Source organism: Sceloporus occidentalis, unplaced genomic scaffold, assembly GCF_023333645.1.
Source record: "Sceloporus occidentalis isolate IW3139 unplaced genomic scaffold, rSceOcc1.0.p SCAF_5, whole genome shotgun sequence".
In the NCBI taxonomy this organism is placed as follows: Eukaryota; Metazoa; Chordata; class Lepidosauria; order Squamata; family Phrynosomatidae; genus Sceloporus; species Sceloporus occidentalis.
This window is the reverse complement of record NW_028316985.1, coordinates 100,442,479-100,464,005: the sequence shown is the minus strand read 5'-3', so window position 1 is coordinate 100,464,005 and position 21,527 is coordinate 100,442,479. Positions and strand designations below refer to the sequence as shown.

General features: G+C 40.9%; 1 long non-coding RNA gene across 3 annotated transcripts in view; it reads left to right on the top strand.

The window, feature by feature from the left end:
• Nucleotides 1-20,029, top strand: part of LOC149312580 (uncharacterized) — a 206,360-nt gene extending 186,331 nt beyond the window's left edge. For all 3 annotated transcript variants that reach the window (XR_016281270.1, XR_016281271.1, XR_016281272.1), the window contains 2 exons: nt 452-522; nt 17,016-20,029. This is a non-coding gene — a long non-coding RNA (uncharacterized LOC149312580). The remainder of the gene's footprint in view (nt 1-451; nt 523-17,015) is intronic.
• Nucleotides 20,030-21,527: the final 1,498 nt, after the last annotated feature.

Sequence of the window (21,527 nt, the reverse complement as noted above, 5' to 3'; positions counted from 1 at the left end):
CAGGGTAGTGATAAGTGATTATCAAAAAGCTGGCAAAATTAAAAGTCTGTTAAATAAGTTGAAATTCAGTGGACCCTTGTTATACGCTGGGGTTTGGTTCCAAGATCCCCCGTGTATAACAAAATCCGTGTATGCTCAAGTCCCATTAAATATAATGACAGAGCAAAATGCTGTCCCTTATTAAAAATGGAAAATCAAGGTTTGATATTTGAAATTTATACTTTTTTTGAACATTTTCAAACTGTGTATGCTTGAATCCATGTATTAAAAAATTAGTGTCTAAGAAGGGCTGACTGTATTATTGAATTTATGTAATCTGTTTTCATAGATCACAGTCCTCTAAATAGAGAATCCAAATGGGTTACCTTTGTTTGGACAGTTTTTTCTAGGATTGCAATTACTAGTTTTTCGTCTGTTCTAAAAATGCACATTTTATGTTTGTTTAAAACAGGTTATGAGATCAGCTGGGAATCAACACATTGGCTGGTGAAAAGACTGATACGAACAGTTATAATATCACCTGTGAGTGAGAAATTACAAGTTATGTATACACCATAATATAACCCTGTAAGAAAAACATTTTCATAATTCAAAGTTAATTTTTACATAAAGCTGCAAAATTGTCTAATACTTATACATGTGCATTGATGAGGGCTGGAATTCAGGTCTATGCAGTGGTTATTTTGACACTACTCATCATGAGGAGAAGGAGAAGTTCAGGCTTCTGAACATGACAGGGCTATGGAATTTGAAGAAAGAAAGTGCCCCTTGCAATTAGAAACAGCAGTGGTGCTTAGAAAGGTCCTGAAAGAAGCAGTGCCCCGATGCCTCACTCTCCCTGCAGAGGCAGTAATTTCCGAAAGAGCTGCCCAGGCAGGAGTATGTGTATGAGTGTGTGTGTGTGTGTGTGTGTGTGTGTGTGTGTGTGTGTAAGAGAAGTGAGTCCCTTCTCAATCAGATGGTAAAACCTTTTCTCCCCATCCTCCTTCTTCTGCCCTGGATCTCTTCTGCCACCAAACCCCACTTTCCTTCCCTTCCCAAGCTGATTTTAAAACCTTTTCCCACTCTGGATCTCTTCTGACCACCAAACTCCACTTTCCTTCCCTTCTCAATCCAATGTTAAAACCTCCTTCATCTGGGAAGTGGTGTTAAGTGGTCAGGAGAGGTCCTGAGAAGGAAGAGGAGTGATGGAAGTGGTGTTTTCCTCTTTAGATACTGTGTTATAGCTCCATAGGTTTTACCCTCAACTTACCCACAGGTCATATCAAAAGCCATGATTTTGGTCCTAAAGCCTTCCCTCAAATTGTACATGAGGTTGACTTGTACATGAGTATATATGGTATACCTTTTTTTTAATGCTTGTAAACCACCTTGAATCCTGTTTGGTGTAATTGCTGTACCGTATATACTCGACCTTGGTCCACAAATCCATCTTCACCTTGACCAGGAAACCTATCCAGAAGATGGACCACATCGAGTTCATTTACCTAACCCTGAAGGCTAGGGACAGTCTAGGGATTCTGATGGGTCTACCATCCACCCCGTTGCCTAACAGACTCCCTGGCCGAACTGACCCAGCTGGTATCAGAGCAGGTGTTGGAGTCTCCCAGGCTGCTTATCAACATCCCCTTCGAGGCCAGCTCATTAGATCTAACAGGTGTAGCTCGGGAGTTCATGGCTTCCATGACTGCCATGGGCCTGTCCCAAATGGTCTCGGGTCCACCACACTGTGCTGGTAATACACTCGCTGTGATCTTTATTACGGATCAGGAACATCCGTGGACGGAGGTAATTCAGACTTCCACCCAGTCATGAACAGACCATTTTTTTGGTCAAGGTGGGACTGAAGGCCATTACTCAGGTCCCCCTCGGGGGTGGAGGACCTATTAGAATGGTCTGCCCTTGAAGGCTGATGGAACCCAAAATGTTCCAAGAAGCCCTAGAGGGTTTTATGGTTGGGAACGACAGTGATTCTGTCAAAGCCTTGGTTGATACCTGGAATAAAGATCTTACCAGGGCTATAGACATTATCACTCCTGAGCACCTTTTTTGGCCCGCTTCTAATAAAAAATCATGGTACACTCAAGGTCTCCGGAAAATGAAGCAAGCTCCGCAATGATGACGGCCTCTGGTGGAAACATCACGTCTTATCTGACAAGACATGCCATAAGACTCTTCTTGATTCCTATGGAGTGGCAATCGACGCAGCAAAGAACTTGTTCTATGCTCCTCGTATTGCATCAGCAGTCTTGTCCAGCAGAGCTGTTCAGGGTGGTCAAAGAGTTAACTCAGCGATCTCCCACCCTGAAGCCTGTTGTGACTTATTTAACGACTTTTTTGCTGATAAAATCTCTCAGATAAGGGCTGATCTTGATGCTGTTATTATAACAGGAACTATAAGAGAGGCATCCAGTGACTCCGTGGACTATGTTAGACTGGATCAATTCGAGTTTGTAAATACCGATGAAGTGGACAAGCTTCTTGAAAGTGTAAGGATGACAACATGTGATCCCTGCCCATCTTGGTTGACCGCTCAGGGAGGGGATGCAGTAACAACTTTACTTCAATCTATAATTAACACATCCCTTAGGGAGGGGAAACTTCCATCCAAGCTTAAACAAGCAGTGGTTTAACCACTCTTGAAAAACCCTCCCCAGATCCCCTGATAAGAAATAATTATAGACCGGTCTCCTTACTACAATTCTTGGGCAAGGTGATTGAGAGGGCAGTTGCCCTCCAACTCCAGGCTGTCTTGGATGAAACCGATTATCTAGACCCATTTCAAACTGGCTTCAGGGCGGGATATGGAGTTGAGACTGCCATGGTCGCCTTGATCGATGATCTCCGCCTGGGCATCAACAGGGGAAGTGTGACCCTGTTGGTACTCTTGGACATCTCAGCAGCATTCGATACCATAGACCATGGTATCCTTCTGGAACGCCTGAGGGAGTTAGGTATCGGGGGCACTGCACTCCAGTGGCTGACTTCCTGCCCCTCGGGCAGATTCCAGATGGTGATGCTGGGAGACAGCTGATCTCGTAAAAGAGAGTTGACATCTGGTGTGCCTCAGGGCGCCATTCTGTCTCCCATGCTGTTTAACATTTACACAAAGCCACTGGGAGAGATCATCCAGAGACATATGGCACTGTGTTATCAGTACGCTGATGACACCCAAATCTACTTCTCTATGTCTCTGACTGCTGCAGTGACAAAGAATGGCATCTCTCCTCTAACTGTCTGTCTTGAGTCGGTAATGGGCTGGATGAGAGAAAACAAACTCAAGTTGAATCCAGAGAAAACGGAGGTGCTTGCAATAGGTACCCCTGGTCCAGGGATGGAGATTTGTCAACCAGTCCTGGACAGGGTCACACTTCCCCTAAAGGTCAAAGTTCGCAGTTTGGGAGTGCTCCTGGACTCCTCTCTGCAGTTGTCATCTCATGTGGAGGCAGTGGCCAGGAGTGCTTGGTACCAACTTTGGTGGATACACCAACTGCACCCCTACCTGGCCCAGAGAGACCTTGAAGCAGTAGTACACGCACTGGTTACCTCTCGCTTAGATTTCTGTAATGCACTCTACATGGGGCTACCTTTGTACAAAGTTCGGAAGTACCAATTGATCCAAAATGCTGCAGCCAGTTTGGTCACGGGAACATCTAGATCAGACCATTTTACTCCAATATTAAAATCTTTACATTGGCTGCTGATCAGCTTCTGGGCGCAATACAAAGTCATTACCTTTAAAGCCCTACATGGCTTGCGTCCAAGTTACTTAAGGGAACGCCTCTCCCTACACAATCCGCCCCGCACTCTTAGAATATCAGGGAAGAAACTATTGGAATACACAAAAACCAGACTAGTTACAACTTCCCATAAAGCTTTCACAGCCGCAGCCCCTGAACTATAGAACAGCTTGCCGGAAGAGATCCGCCTTATTACCACACTGGAAGCCTTTAAGAAGGCACTTAAGATAGATCTCTTCCGGCGGGCCTATCCATCTGATCTGCTATGATTGATCCTAAAGAACACCCCCACTTCCAATTTAAGAGCATGGGAACAGACAACGATTTGGATATTTTAATGATTGGTAGCAGTATTGCTGACCGTTTTATTGTTTGTATTTTTAGATAACATTGTATTTGCATTTTGTATTGTTGAATTTTTTGCTGTAATCCTGCCTCGATATGCAGGGAGAGGTGGAAAATATAAATTATTATTATTATTATTATTATTATTATTATTATTATTATTACTAGTTGAGGGCAGGTTTTGAGGCCTTAATTATAGATTTTGATATGACCCATGGATAAATCGAGGATAAAACATAGGGGCATGTAAATGAAGGATGTATCAAAAGAAAACAATGCCAAAGGACTTATAAAATTTTAGCAGACATAACTATTTGTACTCATACTAAAGGTTGGATGGGTGAGAGAGTAGAAGAGGGGTCTTGCCTTTCACCGTGTGCTTGTGTGTGTGTGTGTGTTAAAATAGAGTACTTACATTGACCTGTGGATACGTCGACTCAGGTTTTTTTGGGTCAACTTTTTAACCTAAATTTCTAGACTTATACATGAGTATATACACTAATTGGTCACACAGTGTCAGTTTCTACATTGCAGAAATTAGATTGTTGTATAGAATAGTCATGATATATGGTAATGGGCAAAGAAAATTGTTGAATTCTTGATAGAATTTCTGTTTTCAACTAGTTTGCATGAAGTATCTACCAATGATACTTTACATTGTTCAAAGCTGCTTAGATATTTTATTTTAGCACCACAGCCCTCTAAAGTAGGCCTGTATTTTACCCCCACATTTAACATGCAGAGTTCAGAAACTGGTGGCTCATCTAAGGTCATTTAATGATTTCTTGGCTGAAGAGATGAGTATGATTCTCACTGAGTACAATGCATATACTGCTTAATGCAAACCTCTGTTCTGTTTATTGATGTTTGAATACACAGCAGTTTCCAAAAATGTTCTACAGATGTACATTGATTTAGATAGCTGATGTAAATATTGTTTATAAGCCAAATATCATAGAAAAACATATATAATTAAAGTTTTAAAATTGATAATATTAAATCAAAAACATATCGAAGATTATTGAACATTTTTCTTAAAACATGTCACCCAAAGACGATGTTTTATGAAAACACTGAAAACAAACGGCAAAATGTTGCAGTGAAATATGTATGGTTCCTTTAAGTGTCACAATAAGATTTATAATATTTCGCCCTTAGAGCAGTTGTAACTGTCCTTATTTGACAAACTGCATCTTTATATGTATAAAACTCCAATTCTATACATAGATAGTGTATTCAATTTACATTAGATTCACTTTGGTTCTCTATATCTATAACAGAATTATTTCTTTTTTTCTGAAAGGAAAATTTCTTCAGCAGTAGGTGTTGTGATGCTGGAATGGCCCACTGAGTTAGGGTCAGAAGGAGGAGTCCAGTGGAAATGCACCAGCAGAGCTCTATATATTCCACTGGCTTGATATAGAATCTGAGCCTATGCATGAAAGAGAAACAGGTCCAAACATCACCTTGGGGCATACCTCCAATCATCAGTGTAGTTTTTTTTCCCAATACCATGTTTAGCAATTATTTCTGACTGCATGATCCATAAGCCGTTTCCCCAGCATCCACTGTTTGAGAAATGCATTCTGTTTTATTTGCAGTCAAATCTGGCTCTCTGCTGTGGTAAATATAGCTGAGATTACAAATTTTCTGTTAGGGGATGTAAGGCTTCAATGACAGGTGGGGCATTCTAAGTCATGTGAAATAGCAAGGTATTAAATACAACTGAAATAAATCAAAGTTGTTTTCTTAAATAATTTTCATTCAACCAAGTGTAATTTGTTATCATATAAAAATAAGAATCAGCTGTCCACATGTTTATGGGAGCAGGCTTACCTCAGACCAAGCAGGTGGCTAGACTACCTCTACATTTTTTCCCTCTCTCCATGAAGTTTATATACTGTAAATTTAGAGAAGAGGCCTGTAATATCCCCAAGTAGGGCATTTATCTTTGGTCCAAAACACACTGCAGAAATAATCCAGTTTGGGATTGCTTTAACTGCCCTGGCTCAGTGCTAGGGAATTCTGGGATTTGTAATATGTTGTGGCATCAAAGCTCTCTGACACAGAAGGGCTAAATGTCCCACAAAACTACAGTTCTCAGAATTCCCTAGCATTGAGCCAGGGCAGTTAAAGTGGCGTCAAACTGGATTATTTCTGCAGTGTGTTTTGGACTTTTGTCTGCTAAATGGCTGTATTCCTACATTAGGTATATCAATGATGGTGAACCTTTTAGAGGCCGAGTGCCCAAACTGCAACCCAAAACCCACTTATTTATTGCAAAGTGCCATTTCCCTCTGGCTTTCTAGTAACAAACTCTAACAAACTCTGTGCTGGGGCAATGGTGTGTGCCCACAGGGAGGGCTCTGAGTGCCACCTCTGGCATGCGTGCCATAGGTTCGCCGTCACTGAGGTATAGGAACCTTTTCAGGCCACTGACAACAGCAGGGGGGAAAACCCAGGGTACATCTGGTTCCCCATTCCTGCCCAATGAAACCTTCCCCAAGCACTTGCTGCTCTTTATACCATTGCCTTTTTTGACTCTGGTAAAAAGGAGATAATTGGCTAAATATTGTTAGTCATTCGTTTATTTTATATTATGTATTAGACTGTCAGGCTCCTGAGCTTAGGCACAACACAAGGAATGCCTTCAAAAAGATTTAAAACATTTTTTACAATAGTTTTTAAACACACACACAGTTAAAATACATATAATGCAGTCTGGGCAGCCTGCCAAAAGTTCAGTAGGAATACAGCTAGCCTAACCTTCCTGCAAGAAAGTTCCACACATGTGGTGGTGGTGCTACAGAGAAGACTCTGTCATATGTATTCATCAACCTCTTGGTTGGTGGCTCATACAACAGGGCATCTGTTGAGGGTGTCAGATTCTTGGACAGACTTATAGTATATGGGAGGAGCTGACCTTTCAGACATCTTTGGCCCTGAGCCCTTTAGGATGTAGATTCAAAGCAACACTTTGAATTGAGCTTAGAAGCAAGTTGCAAGCCATGGTAATGGATCCAAATGATGCAATATGAGATCTCTAAAGAACATATCAGACAACAGTGTGACTGCCACATTTTGCTGTAGCTCTAGCTTCAAATAACACTTTTTATTATAACATATCTTATTTACAAATAACACTTTTTAAGGGCAGTAATGGTGTAGCCTGTGTGGCATAGTAGTTTGAATGTTGGACTAGGACACTGGGGGACAAGGTTCAAATCCCTGCTCAGCCGTGAAAACCCACTGAGTGACCTTGGACAAGTTACATACTCTCAGCCTCAGAGGGAAGCAAAGTGACACACACCTCTGCAAAATTCTTGGTAATAAAACCCCATGATAGGTTAGCAGCTTGAAGGTGGTGCATGACAAAAGTAGTGGACTGAGCATTGGACTAGGACTCTGGAGACCAGGGTTTGAATCCCCACTCAGCAATGGAAATCCACTGGGTGACTTTGAGCAAGTCACACTTTTTCAGCCTCAGAGGAAAGCAATGGCAAACCCCCTTTGAACAAATTTTGCTAAGAAAACCTCATGATAAGGTCACAATAAAGCCAGAAACAACTTGAAGGTACACAACGCCAACAACAACAGTGTCTGATCAAGAGGTGGTTAACGCATGAACCACTATCATAAAATCTCCCTTCCCTAGAAAGCTGTGCAAATGATGCAGTCGCGACAGCTGGTCAAACTCACTCCAGGCCACATGGCCTTTCAGGAGTAATGCTAGATCAAAACAGCCTCAAGCTGCAAGTCTGGGCTTTCAGGGAGAGTGCAAGAGTTTTGTTATATCTGTTGAGAGTAAATAAGTGGTGATAATTTAACACCACAACATCACCGAAGGCAAAGGGGGAATGGTCTGCTTGGAAAAGTTCTCAAGTTAACTTTTGGCCAAAACAGGTTTGAAGATGGCCCAAATAAGGCTTGTTTCCATGTTATTCTTCATCATGGAGTCCTTAGACTTCACTGGATTATACTCAGAAATGCATAAGATATTAGTCACCTTCACACACCATCAGACTGACCATGGATTAGCATGCAGAAGTCTAGTTTCACAGTTCCTAAATGCAATAAATATGGGCAGAGCTTGCATGAATATACAGATAGGAGATGGGGTGGCTTGAGTGACAAAGCACATGCCTGCAGTGCAAAGGATCTCTGGTGCAATCTCCAGCTCAAAGGATCCCTGGCAACAGGGCAAAAAATAAATAATTAAAAAAAAATCATGCTTGATACCTTGGAGAAGCAGTGCAAGCTAGCATTGGCCCAACAGCAAAGAGTGGCTTTTATTTTCATAAGAACAGAGAGAAAGAACATATTTAAACAGATTTCATGTCTAAACAGCTTTTTGCTGATGTAGCACACTGCTGCACTGAGCGCTTAATTGCTCCTCATTCATCTGCAAGACTGGGTTGTGACACCTAGCGGTCAGTGTGGGGAAAGTGTGGATTGGCATGTTGGGTTAATTATTAGAGGGCAAGGATTCTACATTGTATTCATAAGGATTTATGGGTTTGCAAATAGGGATGTGCTATACTTGATTGCTGAAACCAAGGTACAGATCCTGAAAGCCCCAAGGATGCTGCCTTTTCTCACCTTCAGCCTCTACATCCAGAGTTTAGGATAAAAAATACTTGCCTCCTTTACATTACTGAAATAAATACAAATAGCTAGAGGGAACTTGGAATACTAACCTGGTGAGGGCTAGATGTACATACAGAGGTCTAGCTGGCCTTAAAGAACAATTAGCAGGCTCTGTGGAGGACAACTTCTCAATAGGAAACCTATCAAGCTTGAATTACAAAATAAGGATTCCTTTCAAAGTGAATCTCCATTTGTTGTGTGTGTGCTTTTCTTCCTTCAGCATAACAGTTCCCCTGTTGCTTTCACTTATGTAAAATTAGAGCCTTCAGCAAAAGAAACATGAATAATTGACACTGAGAATACTGTTGAGCACCGTGGTAGCAGTGATATGAGTGCTTTTTTATAATTTAAACTCTTACTTGCACTCCTTTAATGAAAGTTTAACTACAAAAAAACTTTATTACACACACACACACACACACACACACAGAGAGAGAGAGAGAGAGAGAGAATGCAATTTCAATTTAAGAGCTACCAAATGTTGCCAGCAACATTGGTTTGCTGTTGCATCCCACAGTGTGCTTCTTTGGGAAATGTTTTGCATCAGATCTTTCTGTTTGGATGGATGAACTTCAAGCATTCTGTTCCCCTCTGAAGAGGACTGCACCATCTCTCTGGTGCCAAACAAATCCCAGGTTGTTCTTCTCTAACTTCATAGAATCATAGAGTTGGAAGAGACTGCAAGGGCCATCCAGTACAACCCCGCGCCATGCAGGAAATCCAAATCAAAGCACTCCGACGGATGGCCATCCAGCCACTGTTTAAAGACCTCCAAGGAGGGAGATTCCACTACACTCCAAGGGAGTGTGTTCACTGTCGGACAGCCCTTACTGTCAGGACATTCCTCCTAATGTTGAGGTGGAATCTCTTTTCCTGGAGCTTGCATCCATTGTTCCGGGTCCTAGTCTCTGGAGCAGCAGAAAACAAGCTTGCTCCCTCCTCAATATGACATCCCTTCAAGTATTTAAACAGGGCTGTCATATCACCTCTTAACCTTCTCTTCTCCAGGCTAAACATCCCCAGCTCCCTAAGTCATTCCTCGTAGAGCATGGCTTCCAGACCCTTCATTTTAGTCGCTCTCCTTTGGACACGCTCCAGTTTCTCAGCATCCTTTTTAAATTGTGGTGCCCAGAACTGGACACAGTACTCCAGATGGGGCCTGACCAGAGCAGAATACAGTGGCCCTATTACTTCCCTTGATCTAGACACTATACTTTTATTGATGCAGACTAAAATTGCATTGGCCTTTTTAGCTGCTGCGTCGCACTGTTGACTCATGTTCAACTTGTGGTCCACTTGGACTCCCAGATCTCTTTCACATGTAGTTTCATTCAGCCAGGTGTTGCCCATCCTATATCTGTGCGTTTCATTTTTCCGCCCTAAGTGCAGAAACTTCATCATGGTTTGTAGCCATGCTGTCATAATAAGTCTACCTGTTCCAGTGTAAATATTGCATTATTTAAGAATTGTTCTTTGATCAATTTGGAAACAGCAACTCAAATCATTAGTAGTCCTAAAACAAAAATCCCATGCATCTTATTTTTGGGATAATTTCTGCAAAACATATGCTGGTTTATCTGTTAGGTAACACACATGAAATTGGGCTGGAAATTTTTTAAAAAAAATCTTTATTTTTAGTAAATTCCAGGATTAAAGTAATCAATCACTGACAAAGGATGGCCATAAAATGTGTATAGATTTTATAAAAAGGCCTGTATCTTTTTCATAGCTTTGACCCTTTCTCGCTTTCTTTTTCTTCCTCATGAAGCCATACAATTTTAGGTAATTTTTTTCCTTCAATACATTTCTCTCTCCCCACTCTTCTCATCTCTTTTTTTTATCTATCCTCCAAACTGGCTTTGTATCACTTCTACGGCTTAGACTGAATAGCTATCCTTGCTTCCTATTGAGATTGCAGAAATGCTCACTAGAGCTCCTATCATTAACTTGTATATGCCGCATTTTACCAGTATTAAGCATATGAATAAAGCCCACTAACACCAAGACAGGGCCCCAAACCAACCAAAATTAAGAACTAAGTTCCACTGATTTTAATCCACTGGTTGGATTGAGAGTTATGCATATGCTTTTCATTCTTTCACTCTCACTCAGTCACACAAACACACACAAGGAAATCAATGTAGACTAAACATGTTTAGTTTTAGCCAAATTGTGGTCTATTGAAATCCAACCTCTAAGACTGTATGTGAAGAATTCTATCCTGCCATATTGTGTCTGAATATCTATGTAACCTGATAGAATTGGACTGCAAGGTATGTTTACCAAGCATCCTAGTGCTGCTTGTTAAGAAGTATGAAAACTCTCTTCTTCCAGATATGACAAAATGGTAGAGAAGGACAGTACTAGGTCCTAATGGATCCATGACATGGTGTGTCCAACACTGCCTCACTAGCGCTGCCAGCGATGGTCACTTCCATGAAAGTCTCCACTCCAGTAGGTTCTGGTTAGCAGCAGGTGGCTGATTCTAAAATGACATTGTCATAGATCCAAAAGCACTGTTGCTTGCAGTGTTGTTGGGCAGGTCCAAGTGGTGGCTGGAGCTAGTGGCAGTGCTAGGTGAAGGTTTTGTTGCAAGGGTAATGGAAGGGTTTGTGTTAGCCCAGTGGCCTTTCCAAGGCACAGGTGGCTCCAGCAACTGCTCTTGTACTCTGAGTGCCAGGCCTAGGAGATTTACAGGAAAAGAGGAATTGCTAACCAAGGTCAAGGGCAGACTAGATAGTCCTTCATTTACTTTTTTTTACAAGGGAAAAATTATTAAGGAGAAGAAAAAAAAGATGGAATGGCTGTACGGTCCCTTGTAATTGAAGAGCTCTTAACTGCTAGAGTCAGTTTTTAAAAAAAAAAAAAAAGTTGTTGTTTTTTGTTTCATAAGAGGTGATATGATAGCTCTGTTTAAATATTTTAAGGGATGTCATGTTAAGGAGGGAGCGAGCCTTGTTTTCTGCTGTTCCAAAGAACAGGACCTGGAACAATGGATGGAATTCCACTCCAGGAAAGGGGATTCCACCTCAAAGTTAGGAGGAACTTCCTGACAGTAATAGCTGTTTGACAGTGGAACACACTTCTTCGGAGTGTGGTGGAGTCTCCTTCCTTGGAGGTATTTAAGCAGAGGCTGGATGGCCGTCTGTCGGGGATGCTTTGATTCAGATTTCCTGCATGGCAGGGGGTTGGACTGGATGGCCCTTGTGGTCTCTTCCAACTCTACTATTCTATTCTATTTTGGCGCTCTCTGTCTTTTTCATTCATTGCTTCTTTCCTGGCTGTTCAGGGAGATTAGGAGCACTTTCCACACTAGTTGTCTGCTCTGGAATAGCCAACATTTGTTGACTCTCTACAGGGCAGGACCATCTAAAGAATTTTTAGTGCAATCCCATGCAGGTTTGTTGAGCCTTACTCTGGGGAAATGGGTGTAGGGTGGTCATAAGTTCATTGTTTCCTTGTCCTTGAGTCTTCTGTTTATTTTTAGACCACAGAAAATCTTGACTGGGGGAAAGAGTGGAATAGTAGCTAAATCTCACTTAGGTGTGAGTCTTAAGCTTTTGAAAAGGACCCCAGTATCAACATGTATAATAATGTATCAAGCAGGTGGCCATATTTTCATACGTCTGTTTCAGCACACCTTCATTACTACGTTTCCATCCCCATTTTATTAACATGTATGTTTTGATTTAGCTTTTTTAATTTGCACTAAGATTTCTTTTCTTATGTGTCTCTTTAGACGTTATTGAAATATTTGTGTGTTGGTGCTTATGGATTTTTTTTAAAAAAAATTTATTTTAGCTTTGAGGATTGTTTCAGGATACAGTACAGTATCAGATTTGGGCCCCATTCCCACTGGCCCATTTACCACGGATGGAACTGGGCAGATATGGGTCCCCCCCCCTCCTGAATCTCTCTGGAAGCAAGTGCCTACTATAATTTACCTTAATCGGGGTAATTTAACCCTGAATGCCATTGCAGCTCTTTGCGGAGAGTTCACATTTGCAGGTACCGGTTCAAAAGAAGGTTCCTTTGCTGTCAATCAAATTCATTTCCACTTTCGTCAAAGGTGACATTTCCTACAGCAATTGGGCAACCGGATGGGTGCTTTCCCCCTCCTTTAAAAAAAAAAAAAACTGGTGGCAGTGTGCACATATTTTGTCAAATTTAAAAACCTCCAGGTGTGTGTGTGTGTGTGTGTGTGTGTGTGTGTGTTGTGTGTATTTGGGTCACTACAGATTATGGATCTTCCTCTGCCTCCGTTTTCAACCTCAAGATGCAATCTAATGCCATATCTGCATCCTCCCTCCTTGCGACCCCAGAATAGCTCATAAACATACAACAACAAGAACAACAACAACAACAACAACAAGAACAATAATAATAATAATAATAAATTCCTCACCTTGGAATGCCATCTCTGCATCCTTTGCTTTCCCTCAGCCACCCCAGAATTCCTTACAGACACATACAGTAGCAAAAGCATTCGGTATCAATTTGCCAAATTGAAAGAGAAACATTTGTAACATTCGCATTGTAGCATTCGCATATAAAAAGTATTTTAGAAAAAAAGCCTCTTGCAAAGTGAGGTGCCATCCTGGGAGCAAGCTATTGAAAGGGAAATGAAACGCAAGCAGACACATTCTATCTATATGTGTATCTACCTGTAGAAAAAGTATTCCCATAGTCTGTCAAAATAAAAATACAAAAGAGAGAGAGAGAGAGAAAGCTGCCTGCGAGAGCGAAGATATGTTCCATTCCTTGCCCTCCCTCTGACCTAATTCCCTCCCCTAAACTTGACCCTTCGCCCTGTTCCTTCCTCCTCCTTCACAATTCTGCCCTTCATGGCCCCCTTCTTTCCCCCAGCTCCTTCTTCCTCCTCCTCCTCCTCCTTCACCCTGATGAAAGGGAGGCATTTTCCACCCTCCCTCTGACCTAAATCCCTCCCCTGAACTTGACCCGATCATGATCAGGGAAAAGTTCATATTTGCCGGACCCGTTTTTTCTCAAAAGATACAGCTTTTACTACACTTTCAAAAGACCCGCGCCAAGGTGGATTTGCCCCTGAACGGGTGTGAAAGCCTCATTTTTTGCCTGTGGAAGGATCGGGGCCAGTATAAACTTCCTGTGGTTAATCTGGGTTCTGATCCAGGGTAAAAGGTAGTCTGAATGGCCCCTTGGTCACCATAGTTAGTGACCTTTATCAGGATTGAGATGAAGGAATTCTAGATGACTTGTTTATCTCCTAGTGGCATTCCGTACAATTTAGCACAGAATTCTTGTGGAGCAACTCCAGATATGCATGTGAGGGCACTGACTGATACCATTTCCAGTCCTGCTTTCAGAATAACTATTGGATAAGCATTGGGAGACCTCTTCTCTCTGGCTGTTAAGTTGTGGGATCCTACAAAGTTCCATTTTGGTTGCCACAGCATATATACATATCTGTAAGGATCATTTGGAATTTCAGGTCCATATGTAGAGGAAACCCATCTCCTCATTCCATCTGAATCAGGAGGGGCTGTGCAAATGTTAGCCTGGTGTCTGGAGGCAGTAATATGCTGGAAGAGTGCCAGTGAACTGAAGAGAAATCCTGACAAGATGGGGGTTTTGTAGTAGGGTAGAGATCCTTGGTGGCAGAAACTGGGAGGCAGCCTTTTCTAGAGAGGGTAGCAGTCCCTCAGAGCAGGTGTATCATTCGGTATTATATGCTGCTAATCTGGAAGTACCCATAGTCAAACATGAGGGATTCCAGCTCTTCTTGTATGGGGGAAAGAAACTTGCACAGCAGAGTAGGCAATGGAGGTAGACTGAAGTAATTTTCCATTTTATAGTGCCACTGTGGGTTTCAACCCTGGCCGTAGCAGTGATTGAGGGCCAAGCAAACTAGGTGATACCAGTTGCAAAGCCTGGAGAAGTTACTGTTTTGGACAACACCTAGCAGCATCTCCCAGCCAGCATCTTGTCCCAAAAGTAATTTCCAAGTTGTTGTTAAGTGCACGTTTCTTAAAACATTATTTAAACTGCAGAGAAGCCCAGTTGCCATTAAAATAGGAGAGGGGACTAATCTTTCCTTCCATTCAGCAATCTCAGTTCATACATATACACATGCACATATATACCTTAACTGAAAGTTGTTACTTACCCTTGCATAGAAGTTGCCACTGGGTGGTTCTTCTTTGAATTAAAAGTTGTCAACCATATTTATGTGCTTTATAATTGCCATGTTCTGTTAAATTCCTGTTTCTGGCAGTGGTTAGCCTTTGGATTGTATATCTCTCCTGCCTTAAAACTGTCATCTTTTCTGTTACATAACAGCAATAACTGGCTTGGTGCCTTTTAAGGAGAGACTGCTGAGGTATTTATTAGCCTCAGTTCCAGTCTTCCAAAGAGCATGGGCGTTGTTCATTCAGCACTGAAACATTGGAAATTGGCAGTGGGGGGATATCAGTTTTCCTACTGTGGAATAGATCTTAGATGGACTCTGCTCATGCCATTCTGGTTTATTAAGCAACATTTTAAGAAGTTAAAATAAATTTACAAGCACTTAAAAAAACCTCAAAGTAATTGGTTTTCTCCCTTAAGCAAAATGTTTCATAACGGGCACATTAAGAATTAATGTAACCAAACATTTTTATTGTTGACAACCACAGGACAACCAGGGTTAAAACGTACGTTTGTCATTAATATTTATGATGGCGCTTATGACTCACCTGTGAAGCAATTTAATACTGCTTTTTACTAGCAGAAAAGCTGAGATAAAAGATTTCTCTGCTGAATACTCATGTGAATCTCCCACAACCTTACTGCATGTTATGCTCTTTCTGAACATTATGTGTTGTTCTGCTAAACACAAAGAATCACTGAGCTTGTTTTTCTAAAGATCATTATATGTTCAAATTTGGGGTCTATGTACAACATTATAGAATCATAGGTCTAAAACACAATGCAAAAATAAGACCATTTTAACTGCCCTGGCTCAATGCTAGGGAATCCTAGGAATTGTAGTTTATTGTAGCACCAGAGCTTTCTGTCAGAGAAAGCTAAATGTCTCTCAAAACTACAGTTCCCAGAATTCCCTAGCATTGAGCCAGGGCAGTTAAAGTGGTCTCAAAGTGGATTATTACTGCAGTGTTTTTTGGACCATATAATCACCTAATCTTAGCCCCAAATTATAAGATCAGGTGAGTCCAGCAGGTGAAAGTGTACCTTACCATAAATATGGAAATAGAAGTAAATAACTATATTTTCATAAGTAGTGCCTCACCATTCATTGGCTGGTCAATCAGTTGGTCTACTTGAGTTTATTCTAATTGGTTGACCAACTGATGGTGAGGTGCTACTGATGTAAATATAATTGATTCAATGGGTCTGTTCCTACTTGGAACTAACAATAGGATTGGGAACTGATTGTTTCTCTGTTCCTGTAATGGGTTTACTCTACTTGAGACTGAAAGCCAGCATGGTGTAGTGCTGACCTTGGGCAAACTGCCTCTGAACAAATCTTGCCAAGAAAACTCCATGATGGCTTTGTCTTCTGGTCATCATAAGTTGGAATGACTTGAAGCCACACAAAAACAAAAATGTTGGCACTACCAACAGGATTTGGAGCTCATTGTAATAATTTCAGAATACTAGGTACGTAAAATGGCATATTATTGAATGGGAAGGGAGGATTTGATCTACGACTGTGCATTTTCAGGAGCAGTTCTCTGTTTCTAAACAGATGTAGTTCTGCTGTTATGTGATGCCACCTGGATGGCTTCTCCTGTTGAGTATTGCATTCTGTACTGTTGATAACACAATTTATATGTTCTTATCATGTTTGCATGTATCTATCTTAAAGGGGTCACTTACATCACAATATCTGGGCAATACACAGCCTGATACATTTAAATAATAATAATAATAATAATAATAATAATAATAATAATAATGTTTTATTTATATTGTCCCGCCTCTCCCGACGGATTGAAGTGGGATTACAGTTAAATTATGCAATCAACAATAATTCTAATAACAATTATTTAAAATCACAATATAAACCATATGCTATCTGAAAACAGTTAATACAATATAAAATCTCATTGACAACCTGAGGTAGACTCCTGACCGGGAGGTAGTATTTTTCTGAGGGCTAGAACTAAATCCGACAGAGTTCAGTGAATCTTCCTCCCAAGATAAATGTACACAGGACTGCAGGTTTATTACTGCTGTTTATCAGTAAGATTTTCTTTCTTTCTTACTTACTTACTTTCTTTCTTTCTTTCTTTTTCTTCCTAGGTGAGATGACCGATTCCCAGCAGGTCTTCCTTGCAATAAGAAATATATATCAACAAAGATCGTGAATATCTGTCTCTCAAGATCTGCAAACATTGCCAGGATGAGTAATTCATGAATCATTTCTAGGCATGATTCAACAAATCAGGTTGCTAAAATTACGAGTCATGAAAGTGATTATTGCTTTGGCTAAGGGGGAAAAAAAACAGGATCCTACAACCCTTTTTGTTTGATATGTTGTGTTGGCACACTAGGAAGCTTTGGAGCTGTGTAGAAGATGTCCCTTGCGCAGTTGCAGTTTTGTATACAGCAAGACACAAATTCAACCTCTGATTTTTCCCAAATGAATTATGTGTAGTGGGGCTGAAAAATGCTTGTGTCTGACAATCTGCAGAACAATGAGAAATAGATGGAGATGGACAAGATCTGGCTGTGAAGTATGTGCAGCAATTTCAGCCCAGTATGGTTCAGGACTATCTTTCAGACACGTTAAATCATAATGGCTATTCCTATATGAATTAGGAAAAGGTAAGAATATGATAATGGTAATCTTTACCTGTTTGAGGTGCAATCTATAGCTGCACAAACATGGTGATCTCCACGAGTCTCCCCCTCCAGTGATAAGAGCATTATATTGCTGCAGTCTCCAGCAAGTGAATAGCCCTAACCTTCCTTTTATTAGTTCAGAAACAACCCTGGCCATGCCTCACCAGACCCACTTTAGCAGCAGCATGTCCTAGCCTCTACATATACACAGAATGCAGGATCATGTGTAGCACATAAAAATATTACTTACATGGCACAAAACACAGTGATGGGGAGCCATATTCATCATAATAAAAATCAATTACTGTAATACCTTTATTAGAACAGTCAAATATTTATTTATTTATTTATTTATTTATTTATTTATTTATTTATTTGGAGTATTTATACCCTGCTCTTCAGCCACAAAGGCTCTCAGAGCAGCTTACAAATGGTTAATTAGATGGTTCCCTGCCCTCAGGCTTACAATCTAAAAAGACATGACACCAAAGGGGAAGGGAATGGCAGTGGGAAGGGGATCAGGTCTGGCAGGTCTTCTCTCCCTCTGAGGCCTGGACCATGGCAGATGGTCTGAAGGAAGGGCTCTCCTTAGTCTAGTCCAGACCTGATAGAGCTGGGCCTGACTGTCTATCAAAATGTCACAACAATACAAGCTTTTGAGATGACAGGCATCTGCATTTTTTTTCCCAAAAAAAGATAAAATGCAACATCTGCGTTCCATAAAGACCACATCAAATGACACTGTCAATTAGTAGTGCATTGACTGGCTGATGGGATTTGCTGTTTCAATATACAAAGCCACTAATTTTTTTTTCCTCTGGAGTGTTTTGTTTTGTCTTGTCTTCCAGGTTCCTGAGATGCAAGCCTGGGAATTGTTGAACCTCATCTAGATCATTTCAGACTGTCCTTTGGGGTGAGGTAGTAGGTTGTATAGTTTTAGGGTTCTGCCCTGGCTGTCAGATAACTATACAATCTACTGTCTTTCCTGAAGTGGCTGTGATAGCAACGCAGGATAAATCTCACCATAACACAAAAATCTTACTGGATATTATTAATAAATATTGCATATGTGTATAATAATGACAGAAGAGAAGGTTGCTGACCTTCTTCAATAAATTATATGAGTGTTTATTTTAAAGTTGAAATGTACCAATTTTCCTGGAAGTGAGCCTCATTGATTTCCATGAAATTCACTTTTAGGTAGACATGACTAACTATGCTATCAATCATAGTGACCTCTTTGAGTAAAGGGCATGATTCAAAGGTATAGCAAGCCAACCAAATAACATTCTCTTCTTTCATGGTACACAGTACATGTAGGTGGTAAGATGCAGGTGCATGAATCTGGGCTAACTACAACAGTGTGTGCCTTTTTTTAAATAACCACTTTTGTTAGTATTGTTATTTCACTGGGAATTAAGAAAGATCGCACATTTTCCTAAGTATAATATAGGCAAATTGCCTGTCCATTTGAAGTTAGCATTATGGGGCAGGAGGTGGACCTGCTTAGTAGGTGTCCTGGGGCATCAACTGAGGTAGAGGAAAGAGTCCATTATTTATAGAGTGCCATCACTGTACATGGTGCTGAACAAGAAAATGAAGAGAAAGAAAAAGTTCCCTGCCCTCAGGTTTATAATCTAAAGACACAACACACAAAGAAAGGGAATGCCAGTGGAGGAGGGAATTAAGTCCAGCAGAAACTGCCTCTTATTCTCTCACCACAGGAGACATGCTACACTGGTGCAAAAGGAAAGGCAAAGTGCAGTACAGCAAGGATGCTGACTACGATGGGTGGCACAGAGGAAGCCCATGTGGTTTTCAGAGGCATACTGGACATCAGTGGAAGTAGGAAGGACAGTACAGCTCCCACGATGCCCATGGAACATCTACAGAGTAGCAACATGCAAAGATATGGCCTAGTGACAGCATCTGCCCCTGTCTGGCATTACTGGGCATTCCTCAAACAGTAGACCACATTCAGTAGAGATGGCAGGCTGTATCTTCCAAATATTCCTCACATATCATATGCGAGATCTCTGAGTTGTGGATGCAAAATGAAATGAACAGTTTTGTTTTGCTCTGGCAGGGTGAGGTAGTAGGTTGTGTGGTTTCAGGGTAGTGATTTTGCCCCAATCAGGAGATAACTATACAACCTACTGCCTTCCTTGAGGAGCAACCTTGCAACATACCCAGAAAACCAGTGTCCCTTTGTAATAAGATGATATGCCTACACTGTAAATCTGCATTGATTTTATACCACTGTAATGCCTCTACTTCTTCCAGAAATACCTTGGGAATTATAGCTCAGTAAGGCATTTATGGACAAAGTATAGAAAAAAATAGGCCCATGGAGGATTTTAAGGTCTTCGTTTTCACCAGAGCAAACATGCATGTGCATATGTAATTATTTTCTCTGTGTCGTTCTAAATTGTGTTGTTCATATTTTAAAAGATCCTACCGCAAAAATACAATAAAATGTTTCTTTTTTTGAAGAGCTTGTCTTACCTAATTTGAATATAGTGAAATTATCATGATCTGAAAATAAACAGTATAGCTACATGTTCTTCATTTTTACATTGTCTCTACTTAAATTACAACACAGAATTAGCCATTGATATAGTCTTTATGGTATATAACTATTATTACTTGACAGAAGACTTGTGCTGTAAATCTCCCATTCATATGAGCTTTTCCCCTGTATCATATAAACAAGTACTTGATACCGCTTTGTATCACCACCACAAAAAGTAAGGTATAACACAATTTGAAAAAAGAGAAAACGGAACTGATGTAGATAGCTCCCCAAAAGTTGGTGAAGTATGCCCAATCCTCAGTAAATAGCTACTGTAGAAGCACCCTGCATCTCTAGTGTAAACTTACCCCAGAAGACAGGTTATGAGAGCTTTTTTTCTTTGTAGGTTAGAAAATGAAACTCAGGTAAGGCAAGCCATGACTTCACTTGCACTACAAGAGGGCAAAACACTGTGCAAGTGGGAACACCTAAGCAGCAAGGAATTAGCTCCTGGCAGAAATGCTCATAGTATCTTTCTAGGGAAACTGGGGTATATATGGGACCGTTGTTTCCTGGTTTTGGAAAGTAATTTATTTTTCATTAATGACTTAAAGTACAGTTATCTATAAGGACATTTCAGAAAAAGAGAATGCCTATGTTAAGTCACATGTGCACCTATGTAGATCTTATAGCCACCTTTGCCAAACTGGGAGCAGGACACCACATCTCTCATAAGTTCATTTTGCTTGTTACAATATATTGAAAAAGGTACTGGGTGTGAAATAACAATCATTTGGTGGAAATCTTACTGCCTGTAATGGAGACCTTGAGAAGAACTCAGCTGCATTTCTGGCAGCTAGTTAGCAGGTGAGACGGTGTGGTCCACATCAAAATCTGGCCTCTATTATTACTGTTCATTTTAAACCTAAAATTGAATTGAGACTTGCCCAACTTGAGGCCAACCATGATAAATTGAACTCAAATCTAGCAGCTGGCCAACTAAGGGCCCGAACAGACAGGCTAAAATAAAGCTTCTTCAGGTCACTTTGGAGGAATGCTGTTTAAATGATGTATGCGTCCTAAGAGGCCGGAAGCCATGCCAAACCTGTGTTCCTGTCCTTAGTGGCCTGAAGCAGCTTTATTTTGGAGAAGGCTAGATTAGATCAATTTATTATCCCTACGGCTTGCCTGAGGGTTTTTTGTTTTGTTTTGTTTTGTTTTTTAGTTTTAATGCTTATCTCAGACCATCATATAAGAGTGCTGGGCTTGGATGAGTTTGGTTGGTCAGATGTATAACATTCAACACGCTAATGTCACTTAACTAGCTATCAGAACTCTCTGCTTATTTCCAGGGCCCAGTGGGTACATCTGGCTGACAGAACCCATGCTCTAGCTAGGCAAATGCTGGTGGGCGAGCAGGGGCTTGACAGACATTGGTTTTGGCATCTGCCTGGTAA